Raw genomic sequence first — 22,381 nt, 5'->3', positions numbered from 1 at the left:
AGATGATCACAAAAGCATGGATTTCAGTCCCTCAACCACTTTGAGACCACAGGGCTTGCAGAATTTGTGGCTTGAACATCAAACAGGCTTAAGAAAGTCAGACAGAAGATGCAGAAAACTAAATTGCAATAAGAGTAAACCCTCGGGAAATAACAAATATTTATTTAAAACCACAGTTCTGTGTATTTGATGAGAAATGTCTTAGGGGCTCCTTCCTTCTCTCCTGGCACTAATGGGTATGTGGTAGCGAGAGTGGTGGGAGGATGGGAGTCATAGGATCATCTGTTTATTCTCTTCTCCTGCAATCGAATCTGAACCAATTTTGCCAGAAACTAATTTTGTTTGTTTGTTTTACTATCATCAATCCCTGGGCACAGATCCCTAATCTTTCCTCCAAAAACCAAAAAAAAGGAGAATTTCTGATTCATGGAAGGTGCTAGCAAATGTTGTTAAATACATGCATGAATGCAGCAACGAATGGATGAATGAATGAAAGGCTTTATTGCCCTTTTCCTGTTTGTTCAAGGGGTTAATAAAACTTTTGTATCCCATAGCTACCTTATCTTTCACATATTTAGAATAAATGCCATACTTATTGCTTCAGATGGCCTTCTTGTATTACATTCACAGGATCATATTGGTTGAAATACAGTATCTAAAGCGAAACACTAGTATATATTTATCATGCGGGCTTACCTGAGATCTTTGGGCACAAGCAATTTATCAATGAGGGTCTAAAAAAGAAAAAGAAAATTATTTTGTGTGTTTCAGACAGACACATTTATACAGAGATAATTTAAGCAGTATTGTTTATCCACATGATGAAGAAGCTGAGCATCCATGCTGGAGTGAGTGAGGCCACCCAGGGAAGAGCCACCCTAGAGAACTATTGCCACCCTGGGCTTGAAGACCAAAGGCAGGAGGCAGGCATCAGAGCCCAGGGCTGGGGCCACCCAGTGGCAAAGGCAGGCACAGAATTCTGTGAGGACACAGAGGAGACCCAGGCACTGGCAGCCTCCACCTAAAAAAGGAGGAGAAGAAAAGCTCTGGTTTCTCCCTCTCCTTCCCACTCTCATTTCCTGCTGGAACTTCCTATTGGCTGAATCCTGCCAGAATAAAGCTGTCTTCAGAGAAGGGGAAATGCAGCTTGTAGGGATCAATCCTGTGTGCAGGGAAGGGGTGAAGAGTGGGATGAGGAACAAGAAAAACAAGAACCAGCCCGGGGTGAGGGAGACAGTTATGATGAATTTTACTGAATCTAGCATGACTAGGGCCAAGGCTATGATCAAGTTATTAACTTGGATGAGCAAACCCACTGCCAGTGGAGTTTTCCTGACCCCTAATGTTCAGAAAAAAATTGATTCTAACCTTCTTTCCAACAACTGTGGAAGTCTGAAAACATTCCCCAGATCTCTCCAAATTTTTAGCAGATCTACATTTCCCCATCTATGTTGTCAATGTAGTATCTCTATGAATTAGATTGTCTTGTGTGTGTTTTAAGGAAGTCCTTATATCATTGCCCTGATATGATCTCAGGTCCAAGAAACAATTTGTTCTGCTTTATTTCCCTCATCAAAGACATTTGATACATCAGGCTAGAAGAGTCTCTACTGGAGACCTGGAGGTGTGGAGGGTAACCTCGCCTACTGCAGGAGGTAGAACTTACAATGGCCTGGGTCTCCTGACACTGATAGTCTCTCACCCATTTATACAAATATATACCTCCATTCCTATTTTAACTGCTTTTTTTCCTTTCTTTCCTACTTCTATATTAACTGCTTACTCTCTTTTCTCATGAATAGTGCCTAGGCTCTCAAAATTCTTGTTTCTATTGAGCATTTAAGTCACCCCTGACATCACTGATAAACTAAGCTCCACACCCACCTCAAAGTATTTCACAGATCAACAAGAACTCTCCTGTGATAGGATCTTCGTGGAAAACAGAAGTTCTTAGATTGGATGAAACATGTATGGATTTTTTTTTCTCTAAGTGAATCTATTCTCAAGCAATTTATAGCTCCTAATATTGAGATCATCTAGAGACTCAGCACTCTTGAAAATCATAAAATATGTGTGATTTCACGTTGCCTTTAAAATACATCATATTTAAAGTTATTTAATATACCTCAGCATTATGTCATTTATATATGTTAAACATTACCTTATTCAGGTGATCAAAGTCAACATCAATAGTAATTAGTTGGGTTCATAGTATGTACCCTTGGCTGAGGGTGGCGGCTCACATCTGTAATCCCAACACTTCAGGAGTTCAAGACCAGCCTGTCCAACATGGTGAAACCCCATCTCTACTAAAAATACAAAAATTAGTTGGGCATGGTGGCAGGTGCCTGTAATCCCAGCTATTAGGGAGGCTGAGGCAGGAGAACTGCTTGAACTCAGGAGGTGGAAGTTGCAGTGAGCCAAGATGGAGCCACTGCACTCCAGCCTGGGTAACAGAGTGAGACTCCATTGCAAAAAGAAAGAAAAAAGGAAAGAAAGGAAGGAAGGAAGGAAGGAAGGGACGAAGGAAGAAGGGAAGGAAGGACTCTTGATAAGATGTGATGAAAATGGCATTTCATTTTTGCAGTCTTCCTTCCCCAAACCCACAATTTCAATCTAATCAAAAGCAAAACATCAGTCAAGTCCCAATGGAGAGGGATTTTACCATATACCTGACCAATGTTCCTCACAACTGTGGAAGTCATTAAAAACAAGGGAAATCTGAGAAAATGTCACAGTCAAGGGGAGCCTCAGGAGTTATGTCTACTAAATGCAGGCTCTGCCCTCAGCCTACCCTGGGTAATGTCACATACCTATGGTTGTTGTCATGCACTTGGATAAAGACAGAGTAGCATCTGATTCATTGCATAAACAATGAGGCTGAGTCCCTGATACCAATTCTGGCACCAAAGTAAACGGCATGAGACTCCATTTGTGGAATTTCCTCTCCACTTTGCCTGAATTTTTAAACTCCTTTTAAAATATTAAAGACAATTAAGAGAAGAGTTTTACAATTGATATTGGAAATGCTATAAAATCATGACATCATGATTTTATACAATATTTGCTCAGGGCAGATTTTCTTGTATTTAATATTTCCTTTTTGTCATTTCTGCGGTGATTTTTTTTTCATTTAACATTTAGCACTGTACTTTTTTTTGGTTAATCTTTGCTTTTACTAAGCAGTGGATTAGAATAGATTAACTTCAGAGTGTTTTTCTCTGAATTTATCTTACATTAGAAAAGTTCTACAGGAAATGAGTTAAAAATCAGCATTTTATTTTGATCAGAAATTGCAAGGTCTTGTAAAAATAGAATTTACTTTTTTTAAAGAAAAAGAATAAAAGAATATAGCCAGTATCGGTAGTATTGTGACCTGAATTTCACTGCTTTCTTTAGAAAGTAGACCTGAGCAAGACAAGTTTTCTCTTCTCTCATGTTAACTGCGACAAATTTTAGAGCAACAAAAAATTGCTTGGATTCTTAAGGGTTTTGATATATTTTCTCTGTGGCTTGATAAAAGCCAAAGCCATTCTATGAAGTGCAGGTCTTTTTGGTGTTTGCTGTCTTTTTTCATTGATTTGGAATGAAGATTTCTGAAGCAGCAGGGATTAGCATCAGGCCCTGATTTTGCAACTGTCTATTGTCTGCAGGACCATATTCCAATATGCTTCTTACAAATCAACCCATGGGTGGTTGGGGCAGCTGTCAGGCTCTCTCGGCAGGTGGATCTATGAGGACAAAAGAAATAATAATAGAGAAGGCAGGAGGAAGCTTTAGGAGGTAATGGGTATATTTATGATAAAGATTGTGGCGACGGTTCATGGGTGTATATTTATCTCCAAATTCACCAAGTTGTATACATTAAATGTGTGCCATTTTTTATATATCAATAATTCCCCCCTAAAGTGGTTTTAAAAAGAAGGAATTAACCCAGTATGCGATTTGAAAGTTAAGTACATGATTCTAGTATATAGGAATACAAAAAGTTTGTGCCTTTAAAAAAGTGGATCACACTATAAATCAAATACAAATCATTATCATCTTTCATCTTCCCTTTCAATTTGAGTAATTGTAGAATTTGGGTTGAGGGCTAAGGTATTACACTGTGTAAGAGTTCTAAGATAGTCCATTACATTATTGGGGAAAACAGACAGAAAAGAGCAAGACTTTTTTCACATGTGTAATGCAGGTATGTTTCCCCCAGCGAAACTACCTTTAACAGTTTTACTAATGACTTAGCTAATAAATGCTAATTATAAAAATGAATGATCACATGAACAAAAGACAATCAGCAAATACCAAGAGCAGTAAAAAGGATAAAGAATCATGAGAAATTTAAATACTTAATATAGGTAAATTTTCAGTGACCATTAATTCACACCCTTAGTATGCACACTCACATATACATATGCTAATTATAAGTATATATAGTATTTTACATAGAATACAAATATAGAAAATATGCACGTGTGGAGTAAGAAACCTAAGGAAATGGTGCCAACATGAGAAATATCGCCTTACCAAAATATTTAAACAGTGTAGCTCAGTATTAACTAATTCCCAATAATTTAAACTCAAAGTTCTAGTATTTCATTTCAGAATGGCAGATAATTATATAGGGACAATTGCTAGACCTTCTGTATTACTTTAAAATAGTTCCAGTTAGAAAAAGTAACAGCTCCCCAAAGATGTTCATGCCCTGGCTCCTGAAACCTGTGAATTTGTTCCATTACATGGCAAAAGGGATTTACCAGATACAATTAAATTTATGGATGGGGAGATTTAGCTTGGATTACCCAGAGTCAGGCCACATGAGCCCCTAAAAGCAGAGAACATTCTCCAGCAGAAGCACAGAAATAAGGCAGACAAGAATATTGTGAAATTTGAAATGTGAGAGAGACTTGACTTTGGCTTTGAAGAGGAGGAAGTTGATGATCCAGGGAATTCAGGTGTCCTTTAGAAGCTTAGAACATCTCCCAAAAAGCTAGGAAGGAAATGGGCACCTCAGTGCTACATCCACCTGGAAGTGATTTCTGCCAGCAACCAGAATAAGCTTACAAGTGGATGCTCCACTGCCTCGAGGAAGGAACATAGCTCAGTAGACATCGTGATTTCAGACTTCTGAGACCAGGAACACAAACATCAGCCAAACTACCTAGATTTCTGCTCTATAAAATTAGGAAATAATAAATTTGTTGTTTTAAGACTCCAAGTGTGTGGTAATCTGCCATGGCATCAATAGTAAAACAATTATAATACCTACATTTATTTCATTCTTCTTTTGTTACAGAGCAATTGGAATATCTAAGCAGTACAGTTCACCTTCTACTAAGCAACCTTATATTTTGGCTTAAAATGCAGCAGCAAGAAGGGATATGCTTGGGAGTAGTAAATTTGCCTCAGAGACAATGGTTTTCTGAGTAAAGGCAAGATTCTTCTGAACTAATCTTCTGAAGGCTTCAAAATCAGTTACTTTTTTCAGAACAAAGAGCCAATATCAAGTTGTGCAAAACAATATGGGACCAGTGAAAACAAAACTAAAATAGTTGTGCTTAATTTAAGCAATATAATAAGTACTCTTATTTTTAATTCTATTTAAATAAGTATATCCCTATTTAGATATGTAAAAATAACAGTTTAATTTATAATTTATTAATTATAAATTTGCTTGTTTTGTGGATTTTAAAAAGATTTTTCTAGCTCTTGTATTGGTATGGTAACACAGGCTGTACTTATATTTTCCAAACATTCAAAAACCAAAATCTTTTCCACCATGTCAGAACACACATTTTAAAATTTAGCCCTAGCTTTCACTAAAGTCACTTATTTTTCTCTAGATCTCATGAATCCTGAATGTACCACTTTGGAAGTCTGACTTCTTTTTTCCTCTTAACAAAATATTTAGTGATTAGTTTCAGCATTTGCCCAGAGCTAACAACCTGCTTTCTCTTTAATGAATGAAAAAAAATCAAAGACACTTCAACTTGTTCTCAGCTTTGTTGAAAGAGATACATTTCTCACTGGATATAAAACATGGTTGTCAGAAAGCAATACAGGAATTTTCATGGTCTGAACTTACTTAAACTAATAAAAAAAATACTCCAGTGCTGATTGTAGAATCCTTGAGTTTGCTCTTTCCTTCTCAATTCTTTGCAGCACACACCAAACAGCAGAGAATTTGGACTGTCTTTTGAGGCTGGAGAAAAACTAGTGCATGCCCATGGGTATTGGTGTAGGAAGATTAAGATAGGCCATCTACAGGTGATCAAGATAGGCCATTTACAGGTCACTATAAGAAAGTACTCTTGCCCTGAGTCACTAAGAAAATCTCAGGGCAAGAGTACCTACTGCAATTGCTGTTTTTGTGGAAGTGAAAATATCTCAAACACCTAAAATGGCAGACAGAACACTAAAATGCATTTGAAAATACTACAGGGTATGTTCTCTTTGGCTCTGGCTTTAATCTTAAAGCCACGGAGATCACAAAAATGAAAATCTGCAAAGAAACAGATCATGAACAACATTCTTCAATAGGCTCAATGACATCAAAACATATTACACATATTAATGTATCTATTAATATGAATGAAAGACAGGTGTTTGCATTTTTCCTGAAAGAAAAAGCAGCCAGTACTTTGGAATAACAGAGTTGTATCACAATCTGTCAGAGTTAAGAGGTCCCTGACTCAGCTCTGACTCTTCTCCCTGTAGGTCATCTCCCAACACAACAGCAGTAGTGGCCACTGCATAGAGCAGCAGAATAGACCAAGGCCAAAGACAGAGGCCCGCGTAGAGGGTAAAATGGTCTCTGCCCTTGTTTACCTAGGGCCATAGCTCAGCTGTAACTCAGCTGTATTGTCTCAGGAACGCGCCCACATTGACTTGCTACCACTGACAGCTCTTTGGGTTTCAAACGTTTGTAGTAAACAGTCTCTCTAATGTGAACTTGGACGTTCATAGAATAAGACAAAATTTCTTTAAAAACTTATTGATAAGCACTCCCATATGGGATGACAATATTTTAAAAACTCGAATCTCATTTCAAGATGAAAGCCTGAAGATGCAGCTTTGAGTCTTGACTCGCTGCCTGAGGTTCTCATCCATGGAATGTTCCAGCATCGCATCTGTCTTCCTGTTACTGTATGGTTGCTTGCTCCCTGAGTGAATGCATTCCCTCTTAGACAGGAACTCCTGGACTGAGAGAAGCTGTCTAGGGAGACATGAGCTGTCACCACTTGTTTCCTCAGAGAGATTTGGCAGAAGAGGCGGCTGTGCCACCCGTTGTCCTCCCCCTGCTCCCCACTTCCTCCCCGTTCTGCCTGGCAGCCCGGCAAAACCTCCCAGAGGAGGGCTTCCGGGGGAGAAGGAGGAATGTTCTTCCTGCAAGGGCAACATATGGCAGCCAAGCTCCCTGGTTAGAGCTTCCAACAAGCTCTTGGTGCCCGGTTATGGGGGATTTCTTCAGGGCAAAACAGAAATGGCTAATTCAGAAATCTCTCTGTGCTTTTGTGCTGATTTTGTTACTTGAGTTGCTTTAATGGGTGTATGAAAGCAGAATCTAAAATTAATAAACAGACTTTTCCAAATCATTTCTTTTTAAAGTTATTTACCCGAAGCAATCAGGATGAAAGTATAAAGGAACTGCCAAGACAGGTTGACAAATGAAAGTTAAGAAAGAGAGAAGATCTGCTCAACTATTTCTAGCTGGCTTTCTTTCCATGGATAACGGAAACCATGCAGTCAGCTGAGAGCATCGCCAAGATCAAGGCCCTGCAGGGCAAGGAAGAGAAGGAACACTGGGAGCGCTGTGTTTACAGGGATCTCATTTTTCATTTTGAAGTTTTGCCACATCACTTTCTCAAGCTTTTTAGAGCATTGTGGGGCTTTAACAAGATGTGTATGCAAGGACTGGGTGAAATTCCAGTGCCCATGTTTCCCGGGGAGTCTGTAAGAGGCTCTCTCCATCCCCTTCTTACTCCTGCATCCTGCAGAACACACGCACAGTCACACATTCTTTCACCAAACATGGCCTCACTCCCACAAAACACTCACAAAAGTACACTGACAGTCACACAGGATCACAAACATGCACTAGAAATCTGAAACACACATATCCAACCTCTCTCTGTGACACAAAGACATTATCACACACATGCACACACACACGCTCGTCTGCTCTGCCGAGTCATCAGTCTTGGGTCTCAGCCTCAGCACGTGTGGGGCCTGCCCTGTTGGAGGCTGTTGAACACACAGGGAAGGTGAGGTTGCACTGTCTACCTCTTCATTACCATAATGATTGCGTTCAGCATCCTTCATTAGCACAGGAGCACTAAGGGTTGGAGAGGACGTGCATCAGCTCTGCACACACAGCTTCTCACATCACTTGAGATGTGTATTTGCTGGGACACTTGGGAATGAAATGGCTTGTGCAATTTAGTCTCGTGTCAGCCTTCAGCTTTAAGTTTCAAGTGATCCTGCTCTTGCAATAAATACAACGGAGAAAACAGCTTTTCTTCAAGGACGTCTGAAAGCCACGTGAGCACCATTCTTTGATAAACATTCTCATTCCAGCTGATGGAAGCAAAAGCCAGGAACAGGGTCCCAGGGAGGCCAAAGGGGTTCTCAACTGGGAATGAGGAGCCATGCCTTCAGGACTCTGCTGTGCCCCAACAGCAGGCACAGGAGACACGGTCCCAGTCTTCCCCCACCTCGCCTGCCTTTCCCCTCTGAAGTAAATGGGGTGAGAGCTCTGCTCAAGCCTCAGCTTCCAGGACACTTCATCATACCAGCTGCCTCAGGCAAACTAAGCACGACAAATGCTGATCTGTTCAGGGCTCCTCCCTGTTTACTGCAAGACTGTGGTTCTTAAACCTGACCTTTTGGGACACTTACGATTACCCTTGACTTTTGATTCTCTCCATGATGATCTAATAATAGCTGAGTATGGATCTTCTTTGTGAAGTGAGGTCTCTCCCTCCACCTTTGCTTACGGAATCAAGTGACAGTCACCCCATGTTCACTCTGTGTAGACAGCAGGTGATGCCTCTAGTAGAACAAACAGGAAATAGACCAGCAGAGAGAAGCTTGCAAGCCAGAGGGGCAGCAGAGGCAGCACAGGGCAGAGCTGGACAGTGAAGAAACTGAGCATCAGCTGCTGGAGCAGCTGCCGTGAGGGAGCTGGCTGGGTTCATCTCAAGATGCTACGCTGCTGGGGCCGACCGTCAGTGGGAAGTCCCATGCTCACCCGGACATAACATGTCCTGTGCACGAGCCGCATTGGAGCTGATGTCCTTTAACAAAAGACCAATATTTCAGCCAGAAAAACCAGAGCATGACATTCAAAGACACCAATCAGCAACTGGGGGAATTTGAGAAGATGAACTAAACTCCCAGAACCTCAATTTTTCTCACTGTGCACCTCACATATTTATGAGATGATGAAATGTGATATGGCAAGTGACAGTGGTATTTGTCGTGCTTCTATTAAAGGCTCAGGTTTGGGGGTAAAATTTACATATCCTAATCAATGAATTAAATACCATAATTGTCTTAGAGCTTAATAAACTGTCAAAAGTGTGACAAAGAAGTTATGAGACTTTATTCTAGCCTGTTTATCTGATGCACAATTACACTGAATCCCTGGAAGTCATAAGCAAAGGAGCTGTAGTAAGAGACACCTGATCACATTCCTTCTCCTTTTGACATGGGCTTTGTGGCTGCAGACTCTTTTATGGCCATGGTTCTAAATGATGTCAAATTATGAACTGTCAGAGCTCATACGTTTTTCTAGTAAATGTTGAACTTTAACTACCTTTATTACACGAACATAATCAAAAGTAATTGTGCATCTGTTTACTATGGTGAGGGCTACTGTAGAGCCACAGCTCCATCACGTCATGTCTGCATGCTGGGCTCTCCAACGCAGATCAGGCTTTACAGACACATTGAATAAGTGAATGCTGAAGGAATGAAATCAACCATATTCTTGTTATGCTTCACCATCAACTGGGCTCTCATCTGAAAATCACAGAGTCCAGAGATCTGCTGGGCTAAACCTTGTGTTTTGTTTTGAAGAGGATGAAATCTGATGGATGGGGTCATCAACCAAGGCCATGGCACGACCAAATGTCTAGAAACCATGGCTGGGGGCCCTGGTGCCATCACATGAGCCAGTGTCTAAAAACCACGCCTGGAGGCCCTGGTACAGCACTCTGCCCCCACCGACTGCATCCTTCTGTGAGTCCTAGGATCTTGTAAAATGTAACTGAGGTGAAATAAGGAGACAAAGGAACTTGATTCTAAAACAACCAGAAATAGTGAAATTGTGTCCTGATCGCCTCTCCTGGGTGCAGTGAACACTCCCTGTTCTTACAGCTCGAATGCCCAGCCAGCCTTAGATCTCCTGAGGCTGCTGAGCCTGGGACTGTGGTGGGGTTTTGCCCAAATGTTCCATCCCACTCAGGTGCTCCATGCCCTGGATGAGGAACGAGGGTGTTCGGACCCTGACAGCATGTTGGGACCCCAGTGCATCCTTCCCTGGAGGTGACACAAACCGTCCCCTTAAGTCAGCACAGAGAAGACTTTTGTTAAAAAAAAAAAAAAAAAAGAAAGAAATGAACCCACTGTGTCTGGAATTGGCGGGTTCTTGGTCTCGCTGACTTCAAGAATGAAGCCGCAGACCCTCGCCTGTGAGTGTTACAGTTCTTAAAGAATGGTGTGTCCGAAATTTGTTCCCTCTGATGTTTGGACGTGTCCGGAGTTGTTCCTTCCTCCTGGTAGGTTCGTGGTCTCGCTCACTTAAGGAATGAAGCTGCAGACCTTCCCGAGAGTGTTACAGTTCCTAAAGGTGGCGCATCCAGAGTTGTTGGTTCCTCCTGTGAGGAGTTGTCTGGAATTGTTCCTTCCTGCCGATGGGTTCGTAGTCTGGCTGGCTTCAGGAGTGAAGCTGCAGACCTTCGCGGTGAGTGTTACAGCTCTTAAAGATGGCGCGAATTAGCCAGGCGTTGTGGCGGGTGCCTCTAGTCCCAGCTACCGGAAAGGCTGACATAGGAGAATGGCGTGAACCCGGGAGGCGGACCTTGCAGTCAGCCGAGACCGTACCACTGCACTCCAGCCTAGGCGACAGAGCAAGAGTCTGTCTCAAAAAAAAAAAAAAAAGTGGCACAGACCCAAACACTGAGCAGCAGCAAGATTTACTGCAAAGAGCTAAAGAATAAACTTTCCACAAGGCAGAGGGAGAAACTGAGCAAGTTACTGAAGCCTGCTCTGGTGGCCTGCTTTTAGTCCCTTATTTGGCCCCACCCACATCCTACTGATTGGTCCGTTTTACAGGGAGCTGATTGGTCCATTTTACAGAGAGCTGATTGGCCCGTTTTACAGAGAGCTGATTGGTCCGTTTTGACAGAGAGCTGATTGGTGCGTTTCGAACCTTTAGCTAGATACAGAGTGCTGATTGGTGCGTTTACAATCTTTTAGTTAGACACAGGAGTTCTCCAAGTCCCCACCCATCCCAGAAGCCCAGCCGGCATCATCTCTCACTGGCTCTCGCTGGGGGACTTTGCGGGCCGGGTAATCCGGCAGCCCAGAGGGAGCTCGTTCCAGACAATCAAGAGGAAAAGAGGGGAAGCGAGAAAGGGACGGAGATCGGCTATGGTGGCCAACAATCCCGCGAAGAGGGAACGGTGGTCCACGCAGGGATTTAGTCTCCGATCAAGCCCAGCAGGAGCCAGCCGGCCACGCCGAGTTCGGGGCTTGCAGAGCCAGAGCTCACCTGGAACCCGCGCGCTAGCCCGCGAGCGCCGCGCGCAGCGCCGGCTCCAGCCAGTGCCTTTCTCTTCACACCTCCCCGCCAGCAGAGGGAGCCGGCTCCGGCCTCGGCCAGCCCCAGAGAGGGGCCCTCATAGCGCAGCGGCGGGCCGAAGGGCTCCTCGAGCGCGGCGAGAGCGGACGCCGAGGCGGAGGAGGCGCCGAGAGCCAGCAAGGGCTGCTAGCAGGCTGTCACCTCTCACCATGAGCCACAACTGCTGGTCCTGCCTTCACGGCTTTCCTTTGTCTTTCAGGTGGAGACGCGCTGACCTGCGCCAATACCTATTGTTGTTTGTTAAATTACTCCAAGATAGTTACAGTTAACGGCAAACACCCATTTATAAGCACAAATCATGTCAGATGTTCAGGACCAGCACAAACAGTCAAGTAAACAGCACCCTCCTTGGGTATGTGGCAAGTGTGTGAGGATTTCATGAACCTGTCCTGCATTTCCAAATCCACCCTGAGGCCTCTCCCTGGACACAGTCCTGTGGATCAGCCTGTACTCGGGCAGTTTTACCTTCTGTGTCTGTTTGCCACGGTCCTCTTGTCCTAGTGCTCATCACTGCACGTTCCCAGCTCCAGCAAGTGGCCACGCTTTTCCCTCCACAGCCAAAGGCCCGACGGCTCAGCCCCCCGGTGGCAGGTGTTCCTTCCATGGCTGAGGTCATACACCCAGCATCGCATCCTGCCCTTCTCGGGGGGCTTCGGGCCCCTTCAGCTCGTCTCCAGGGATTGCACTTGGCTCCTGCTGCCCACAGAGGTTTCCTTCCTGTGATTCCACTCGGAGGCGGCACTTTTCTTTCCCGGCTTCAACCATCACAGACCTGCTTTGTGTTCGCCGGCAGCTGCCACGCTTCCCTGAAAAGGCGGCTTCCGTTCTGCTGGAGATGAACTGATTTGCCTGGCAGCCAACTGAAACAAGGAGGTACTTTGAGAACATTTTTTTTGAATCTTTGTCTTTTTCTCTCGACATTCAGCTTCGTAGTTGTGAAACTAAATACTCGTGGGGTTTAACAGAAGGCTCGGGGTTTTTGAGGATTCCAAAGTGATTCCTGTATCCAGTTATGACCACAGAACAACGTCACAGGGGAGAACAGGCCATTCATTGTGACATTTGACACCGGACAGCAGATGATACAGTGTCCCCCTTATCTGTAAAGAAGGCAAAGTTTTGTTTCTGGTTTCCGAATCCAGAAATTAATAGTTCACTTAATTGCTAGGAATCTTCAAGGGTATGGTAGGCTCTGGGCATTGGTCTGGCCCCTTATTTCCTGGCAATAAGTAACAGTTCCTGAAACTCTTTTTCTACCATTAAATGTAACCTGCGACTTGAAGAAGCATTGTAGTCATTTACTCTCTCTGTGAACAAAAAATAACAATGCAGGCTGGGCAAAGTCGCTCACACCTGTAATCCTCACACTTTGGGAGGCCGAGGTGGGTGGATCACCTGAGGTCAGGAGTTCAAGACCAGCCTGGCCAACGTGGTAAAATCCCATCTCTACTAAAAATAGAACAAATTAGCTGGGCGTGGTGGCAGGCACCTGTAATCCCAGCTATTCAGGATGCTGAGACAGGAGAATTGCTTAAACCTGAGAGGCGGGGGTTGCAGTGAGTTGAGATCAATCAGGCCACTGCACTCTAGCCTGGGCAACAAGAATGAAACTCCATCTCAAATAATAATAACAATGCTCAGTGCTCATCTTGTTTCTTGCTTTCTCCCAAAATGTTAGTAGTTAAATGTAAAAAATGAATTCCCTCTTTAGTTAAACTAGCTTGCTGTGTGGTGTCCACTCGATGACATAGTATAGCAGGGATCCTTTGTGTAACAAACATCCCTCTTCAAAAGAATGAGGACTGACACCCCCAGACAGCCTTTAGTGACACATTTTCTTGTCTCCACTGCCCTCTAGTATGTGAATATAACCTCTCAGTAGCTATGCTCCCAGGTGGCACCAATGAACCATGCCTCCTGGTAGTCCTCTCCAAGCTAAGTTGGGCCGGCCCTGTGTAACCAAGAGAATGTGGTGGTGGTGATGCTGTGTGACTTCTGTGACTAAGCTATAGGAAGCTTCTGTGACCCTGTGGAACATTTGCCGTGATTTTTTTTAGACCACCCCCTCTGTAAAAATCCAGGTGCCAAATAAGAAGCCTAACTACCTTGAGAGCACCATGGTTTGAGGAATCCCAAATTAGCCACATGGAGAAGGTGCCTGCCTGATTTACCCCAGCTTTTCCAGCCCTCTCAGTCTGGATGTCAGGTACATGGGTGAAGAGGCCTTAAGATGTTTCCAGCCTTGGTCCCAGTCTACCCGTAACTGATGGAGGAACCCAAGAGGGAAATGTCCAACTGAACTGTAAACTTCCAGAACTGTGAGAGGCAATCATAAATTGTTGTTTTAATCCTTTTAGTTTTGGGATGGTATACAGCAATAAACAGGACAGCACTTCATAATTGACCAAATGGGAGAATGTGTGTTTGAGAATTAACGAAGTCATTTTGAATTGAAACTAATGAGAATACTAACTTTGTTCACCCACACAACCCCCATCCTTTCAGCAAATACCCTTTATTTAAATTCTTAGTTTTGGGAAATATGTATTTTGGAAAATATGTACACATATGTATAACGTATACATATACATGTCAATCACCTGGGTCATAAAGTTCCTAAATTTATCTGCAACACAATATGATCTTTGCAATTGTCACATAAACTTTCTTGAAATCTCATAATCCTGAAAGGCATTATACACAGAATACAGACATTTTTATTGGATACAGGACCCAATTTTAAATTTGCCCTTACTTGTTAGCCTTTTGGAATGTCTGACATCTTACAAATTCAAAACTGTTCTTTGCATGTTTGGAAAATTTAATGGCATTTTCTAAAGTGTCTCCACAGAATGTAACTTTTGGTTAACTTCGTGTAACTCATATGAAAGAAAAAAAGCCAGTTTTTGAGACTCTCATCTTAGAATGATGGCATTTAATGCCAGAGAGAAGCATGGAGATAGTCCAGCCTAACAACACATGTGTTCTTTTTTTTTTTTTTTTTTTTTTTGAGACGGAGTCTTGCTCTGTCGCCCGGGCTAGAGTGCAGTGGCTCGATCTAGGCTCACTGCAAGCTCCGCCTCCTGGGTTCACACCATTCTCCTGCCTCAGCCTCCGGAGTAGCTGGGACTACAGGCGTCCACCACCACGTCTGGCTAATATTTTGTATTTTTAGTAGAGACGGGATTTCGCCATTTTAGCCAGGATGGTCTGGATCTCCTGACCTCGTGAACCGCCCGCCTCGGCCTTCCAAAGTGCTGGGATTACAGTCATGACCCACCGCGCCCGGCCCACATGTGTTCTTAATCCTGTAATCTGTTTTCCGCACTCCATGGAGAATGGTGTTTTAGATTTAAAAGCAAATTTCAGCATGTCTTTCTTCTAATAAAAACTTTAAATGATTTTTCAGGGCTTGTAGGATGTAAAGACCAAAGTTTTTAATATATGTATGAGATCTCTGCATGGTCTCATTATATCTACTGTTCAATAAAAGTATTGCACTAATTCCATATTCCAATGGAAAAAATATACACCTAACAGCATAAAAATATTTTAAGGATTCATTAAATACTGGGAGACAATATTATTTAAAACTTGGCACAATTAAATATATACATAAACACTGAAAGCAAAAGATTAAAAAGCGTAAATGGCATAACATTTCACTCAATAAAATTATATATTTTCTAGAATCAATAACACAATCAAACAAAGAAAATGAAGGAACAAATTGGGAGGAAATATTTATTACATGCACCTAACAAAGGGTTCTAAAAGTTGATACAGGACAAAGTAGCAAAAGCAACAAATAAATAATTGACAAAGGATATGAATGGGCATTCATAAAACATATAGAAATGGATCTGAAAAATAAAAATATTATGTCCCTCCAGTCATCAGAAATCTGAATACTAAATGAGTGACCTTGTTGCACATCCTGATCAAATAAAAATCAAAACCAAAACCAAAAAAGTAAATTACCTGAAAAATTTAGTAATGACAATATTGCAGGAAAGTAGCCTTTTCCTACTGAGTGGTTCTATTATATTTTAAATATGTTTCAACGGATGTCTTTTTTGAAATGTATGATATTTTTGCACAGAAGACTGAGATGACAGGGTTCTCATCAGTTGTCCATGAGTCAGTAGCTCCCATTTAGGGAAATCTAGTCACTGCTATGCTATTAAAACTTCTCACATGGGCTTGGAGGATGGTGGTGGGAGGTGGGTGGGGGGACCCTAGAGGAGTCATCATTGTAAAAAAGAAACGTTTTAATGATTCACCTCACCTGGAAACAAATGAAAGTGAGGCCCTGACATCCTCCAAAATTATTGTAACCATGAGTTAGATGAATCCTCTCCTGGAACTCTCATTTAGACTTAAATATGTATAAATTTATGTATTTATACATGTGTATATACGTATGTATATACGTATACGTGTTGCTCTGACTTTAATGAGAGACCAATTTTATAACAGTACCAGTAAAGATGACTCTGGCTTTCATATTTGACATTTTTAATCATCTTCATCCCTTGCCAATATTCACTTTGAATGCAAACCTCTGTTTCAAATGCCCCAGGAACTTCCAGCAGAGGTTTTTCCAGTAGACTACCAGGGCCGAGGTGCCTCACTCTTTCTCAGCATCACTAGGAGGTGCTCAGTGCAGAAATCTGCTGCACTCCAGTGCAATGTGGATGCCAGAGTAGAGCCCTGGCCTCCAGGCCCTCTGACCAGCTCTTCATGAGTGGTGCAGGGTTGTGCATGGAGGAGAAGTCTATGATCCACAACCCTTGCAAAGTGTGATGAGCAAATGCATGACAATAGAATTCAGCATTAATTGTCTTAGTTTCAAAAGACTGAATTACTATTGAAGACACCATCGCTACTGACCTTCGTGAGAAAAATGTGTATTTAAAAATTCTGTTACAACACACAGCATTCGGTTTGTAAAAACACCATGTCTTATTGCCAGCATTGCTTCTGAAGCCCTGTGGTGACATCTGTTTTTTTTTCAGAATGGAGGCTTGTGTTTCCTAGCTGATATTCTCTGCACATACCTGACTTTGAGGGAGGACTTTGCACAGGCGCGTCCTCCCACATGTGTGTTCATTAGGTGCCCTTAATGGTCTATGTAAAAATCGTCATTTTAATGATCATGCCATAAAGACATAACATTTATTTCAAGCTTACATTTTATCTTGTAAAATTTCTCTTGGTATTAATTCCTCAAGCAATTTTATTCAGCTCCTATTGCTGTGCTGGGAACTAGGACTGTAATCTGGGTCTATAGTAAGAATAAACAGTCATTTTTTAATTTCAGGCAAGAAAACAGCATAGACTGGGCTCCCAAATACACCTACATGGATTTAATGGACATGGTAAGTAGTTCTTAAATTTAATATATCTTACTTCTCTATTCTTATATTTAATATATGTTAGTTCTCTATGTTTGGTACTTGGCAACACTTGGAGGGCAGCCTGTATATATTTGCTATAGGTGGATGGATGTTTTGTATTATTGTATTATTGTAAAGCAGCATTTAACATGGGTTTCTTTGTTTTTTGTTTTTTGTTTTTTTTTTTTGAGACGGAGTCTTGCTCTGTCGCCCAGGCCGGAGTGCAGTGGCACGATCTCAGCTCACTGCAAGCTCCACCTCCCGGGTTCATGCCATTTTCCTGCCTCAGCCTCCCGAGTAGCTGGGACTGAAGGTGCCCGCCACCACGCCTGGCTAACTTTTTGTATTTTTTAGTAGAGATGGGGTTTCACCATGTTAGCCAGGATGGTCTTGGTCTCCTGACCTTGTGATCCACCCGCCTCAGCCTCCCAAAGTGCTGGGATTATAGGCGTGAGCCACAGTGCCCGGCCTAACATGGGTTTCTCAAGAGTTGATTCTCTCACCCCTTGTAGCTATCTCTATGATTAACATAGGCAATGTTGGCAAGCATGTGGTGTCAATAATAGAGATGTAGCTGTTAGAGTTTACGTGAGCCACGGTTATGTTTGTGTCTTCTTGTGTATTGGGGACATATCTTTTACATAGCACTGTCTTTCTCCTGATCCTTGGGTACTGGTTAGTCAATCCCAGATTGGTAAAAAACCTATAAAATGTAATTTAATATGAGGTGTTTTACAAGTCATTTCCTACTTGTTAGAATAGTTTAAAAATATGCCTTTATTTATTTATATTTTTAACATATATTTTTATTTTAATAGCTTTTGGTGTACAAGTGGTTTTTGGTTATATGGATGAATTGTACAGTGATGATGTCTGAGATTGTAGTGCACCCATCACCCGAATGGTGTATGTTATACCCAATATGTAGTTTTTTAATCCCTTAACCTCCTCCCACCCCTCCCTGTTCTGAGTCTCCAGTGTCCATTATACCACTCTGTGTGCCTTTGCATATTCATGGCTTAGCTCATACTTACAAATGAGAACATATAGTATTTGGTTTTCCATTCCTGAGTTACTTCACTTAGAATAATGGCCTCCCGCTCCATCCAAGTTGTTGCAAAATACCTTATGTTCTTCTTTTTTATGGCTGAATAGTAGTATTCGATGGTGTATATATGCCACATTTTTTTTAGTCCACTCATTTGTTGATGGGCACTTAGCTTTGTTCCATATCTTTGCTATTGTGAATTGTGCTGTGATAAACACACACATGCAGCTATGTTTTTGATACAATGACTTCTTTCCCTTTGCATAGATACCCCGTAGTGAGATTGCTGGGTTGAATGGAGGATCTACCTTTAGTTTTATGAGAAATCTCCGTACTGTTTCCTATAGAGGTTGTACTTTACATTCCCACCATTAGTGTATAAGCATTCCCCCTTTACCACATCCATGCCAACATCTATTGTTTTTTGATTTTTTAATAATGGTCATTCTGACTGGGTTAAGATGGTATTTCATTGTGGCTTTAATTTGCATTTTCATGATGCTTAATGATGTTGAGTATTTTTTTTTCATATATTTGTTGAGTACTTGTATGTCCCCTTTTGGGAAATGTCTATTCATGTCATTTGCCACTTTTTGATGATATTATTTGGTTTTGTTTTCTTACTGATTTGCTTGAGCTCCTTGTAGATTCTGGATATTAGTCTTTTGTCAGAGGTTGCAAATATTTTCTCCTGTTCCGTGGGGTGTTTGTTTACTATGACAATTATTTCTTTTGCTGTGCAGAAGCTTCTTAGCTTAATTAGGTTCCATTCATTTATTTTTGTTTCGGTTGCATTTGTTTTTTGGATCTTATTCATAAATTCTTTGCCTAGCCAAATGTCCAGCAATGTTTTTTCTAGGTTTTCTTCTAGAATTTTATGGTTTCAGGTCTTAGATTTAAGTCTTTAATCTATTTTGAGTTGATTTTTTTAATATGGTGAGAGATGGGGATCCAATTTCATTCTTCTGCATGTGGCTATCCAGTTTCCCCAGCACCATGTATTGAATAGGGTGTCCTTTCCCTAATTTATGTTTCTGTGTGCTTTGTCAAAGATTACTTGGTTGGAAGTATTTGGCTTTATTTCTGGGTCCTCTATTCCATTCCATTAGTCAAATGTATCTACTTTTATGCCGGTATCAAACAAGTTTGGTAACCATAGCCTCATAGTATAATTTTAAGTTGAAGAATTTTTCATGCCTCCAGATTTGTTCTTTTTGCTTAGGATTGCTTTGGCTATTTGGGCTCTTTTTTGATTTCATATGACTTTTAGAATTTTTTTTTCTAATTTCGTGAAAAATGATGTTGGTATTTTGATAGGAATTACATTGACTCTGTAGATTGGTTTTGAGCAGTATGGCATTTTCACAATACTGATTCTTCTAATCCAAGAGCAGGGGATGTAGTTGTATTTGTGTCATCTATGATTTCTTTCACAGATTTCTTTCATAGTGCTTTATAATTCTTTTTGCAGAGATCTTTCACCTCCTTGGTTAAGTATATTCTTAGGTATTTTAATTTTTGCAGCTATTGTAAAAGTGATTGAGTTCTTGATTTGATTTTCAGCTTTGTTGTAGAGGTATAGCAGTGTTACCGATTTATGTACATTTATTTTGTAACCTGAGACTTTACTGAATTCATTTATCAGATCTAAGAGTCTTTGGCAGGAGTTTTTAGGGTTTTCTAGGCATATGATTATGTAATTGGCAAACAAAGATAGTTTTATTACTTCTTTTCCAATTTGGATACTCTCTCTTTCTCTTGTCTGATTTTTTCTGGCTGTGACTTGAAGTACTATGTTGAATAGTAGTGAAAGTGGGCATCCTTGTCTTGTTCCATTTCTTAAGCAGAATGCTTTCAACTTTTCCCTATTCAATATGATGTTGGCTGTGGATTTGCCATATATTACTTTTATGATTTTGAGGTATGTTCCTACTATGCCTAGTTTATTGGAGGTTTTTATCATAAAGGTATGCTGAATTTTGTTGAATGCATTTTCCGTGTCTATTGAGATGATCACATAGTTTTTTGTTTTAATTGTGTTTATGAGATGAATCATATTTATTGACTAATGTATTTTAAACCATCCCTGAATCCTCAGGATAAAGCCCACTTGATCATGGTGAATTATATTTTTGATGTGCTGTTGGATGTGGTTTGCTAGTATTTTTGCATCTATATTCATCAGGGATATTAGTCTGTAGTTTATTTTTTTGTTATGTCCTTTCCTGGCTTTGTATCAAGATGAGAGTGGCTTCATAGGATGAGTTATGGAGGATTCCCTATTTCTCAGTCTTTTGGAATACTTTCAGTATGATTGGTACCAATTCGTCTTTGAATTTCTAGTAAAATTTGGCTGTGAATCTGTCTGGTCCTGGGCTTTTTTTAGCTGACAATATTTTTTATTACTGATTCAGTCTCACTGCTTGCTATTGGTCTGTTCAGGATTTCTATTTATTCCTGATTAAATGTAAGGGAGTTATATGTTTCCAGGAACTTACCCATTTCCTTTAGATTTTCTAGTTTGTGTGTATAGAGGTGTTCATATCAGGCTCAAATAATCTTTTTTATGCCTGTGGTGTTGGTTGTACTGTCTTCATTTTCAGTTCTAATCAGGCTTACTTAAATCTTCTCTTTTCTTGATTAACATAGCTAATAGTCTGTCAATCTTTGTATCTTTTCAAATAACTACCTTCTGTGTCATTGTTCTTTTGTATTTTTTGTTTCCAGTTCATTTAGTTCTGCTCTGACCTTTGTTATTTCTTTTATTCTGCTAGCTTTCAGTTTGGTTTGTTCTTGTTTCTCTAGTTCCTTGAGTTATGACATTAGGTTTTCAACTGATGATCTTTCTAACTTTTTGATGTTGGCATTTAGCATTATACACTTTCCTTTTAGCACAATGACCTTCTTTGTCTTTTTTTTTTTTTTTTTTGCTACTGTTGCCTTAAAGTCTGGTTTATCTAAGAATAGTTAATCCTGCTCAATTTTAGTTTCCATTTGTGTGGAATATCTTTTTCCACCCCTTAACTTTGAGTCTGTAAGAATCGTTATGTGTTTGGTGAGTCTCTTGAAGACAGCAGACATTTGGTTTGTGATTATTTTTGTCCATTTTGCCAATCTGTGTCTTTTAAGTGGAGCATTTAGATCATTTATGTTCAACATTAATGTTGAGATATGAGATACTATTACAGTCATGATATCTATTGTTACCTAAATACTTTGTTTCCTTCATTGTGTTACTGTTTTATAAGTCCTGGGAGTTTTGTGCTTTCAAGAGGTTCTATTCTGGTGCATATTGAGCTTTTTCAAAATTTAGAACTCCTTTTAGCATTTGCTTTAGGGCTGGTCTGGTAATGTCAAATTCCCTCAGCATTTGCTTGTCTGAAAAAGACTTTCTTTCCCCTACATTTATACATCTTAGTTTTGTTGGATACAAAATTCTTGACTGACAGTTATTCTGTTTATGTACACTAAACATAGGACTCCAATCCCGTCGGGTTTGTAAAGTTTCTGCTGAAAAGTTTGCTGTTTGTCTCATAGGTTTATCGTTATAGGTTATCTGATGCTTTTGTCTCACTGCACTTAGAATTATTTCCTTCATATTGACTTTAGATAGCTTCATGACTATTTGCCATGGTGATGTCCTTTTTGCAATGAATATTCCAGGAGTTCTTTGAGTTTCTTGTATTTGGATATCTAAATTTCTAGCAAGGCCAGAAGAGTTTTCCTCAATTATTTTCTCAAATGAAATTTCCAAGTTTTTGCTTTTTCTTCTCCTTCAGGAACATCAGTGTTTCTTAGATTTGGCTGTTATATATAATCCCATATTTCTTTGAAACTTTGTTCATTTATTTGAAATCCTTTTTCTTTATTTTTGTTTCATTGGGTTAATTCAAATGTCATGTGTTCAAGCTCTGAAATTATTTTTTCTACTTGATCTAGTCTGTTGTTAAAACTTTCCACTGCATTTTCCTAAATGTGCCTTTCATTTCCAGAAGTTCTGATTGGCTTTGCTTTAAAACATCTATCGCTTTAGATTTTTTAAATTCATATCCTGAATGTGAATCATATTTT

At 40.6% G+C, this 22,381-nt stretch overlaps 1 long non-coding RNA gene across 2 annotated transcripts in view; it reads left to right on the top strand.

Annotated features, from left to right (window-relative positions):
* The first annotated feature begins 9,512 nt into the window (after window positions 1–9,512).
* LOC129036483 (uncharacterized) overlaps window positions 9,513–22,381 on the top strand; it is a 99,194-nt gene continuing 86,325 nt past the window's right edge. Inside the window, exons 1-2 of one of the 2 annotated variants that reach the window (XR_010126362.1) lie at window positions 9,513–12,736; window positions 17,187–17,244. This is a non-coding gene — a long non-coding RNA (uncharacterized LOC129036483). Of the gene's footprint in view, window positions 12,737–13,903; window positions 14,182–17,186; window positions 17,245–22,381 lie in introns of those variants that run through there. The other variant, XR_008502572.1, reaches the window with a different exon arrangement.

The sequence above is a fragment of the Pongo pygmaeus genome, chromosome 4, assembly GCF_028885625.2.
Source record: "Pongo pygmaeus isolate AG05252 chromosome 4, NHGRI_mPonPyg2-v2.0_pri, whole genome shotgun sequence".
NCBI lineage: Eukaryota > Metazoa > Chordata > Mammalia > Primates > Hominidae > Pongo > Pongo pygmaeus.
The sequence above is the reverse complement of the archived record's forward strand: the minus strand, read 5'-3'. Positions and strand labels throughout refer to the sequence as shown.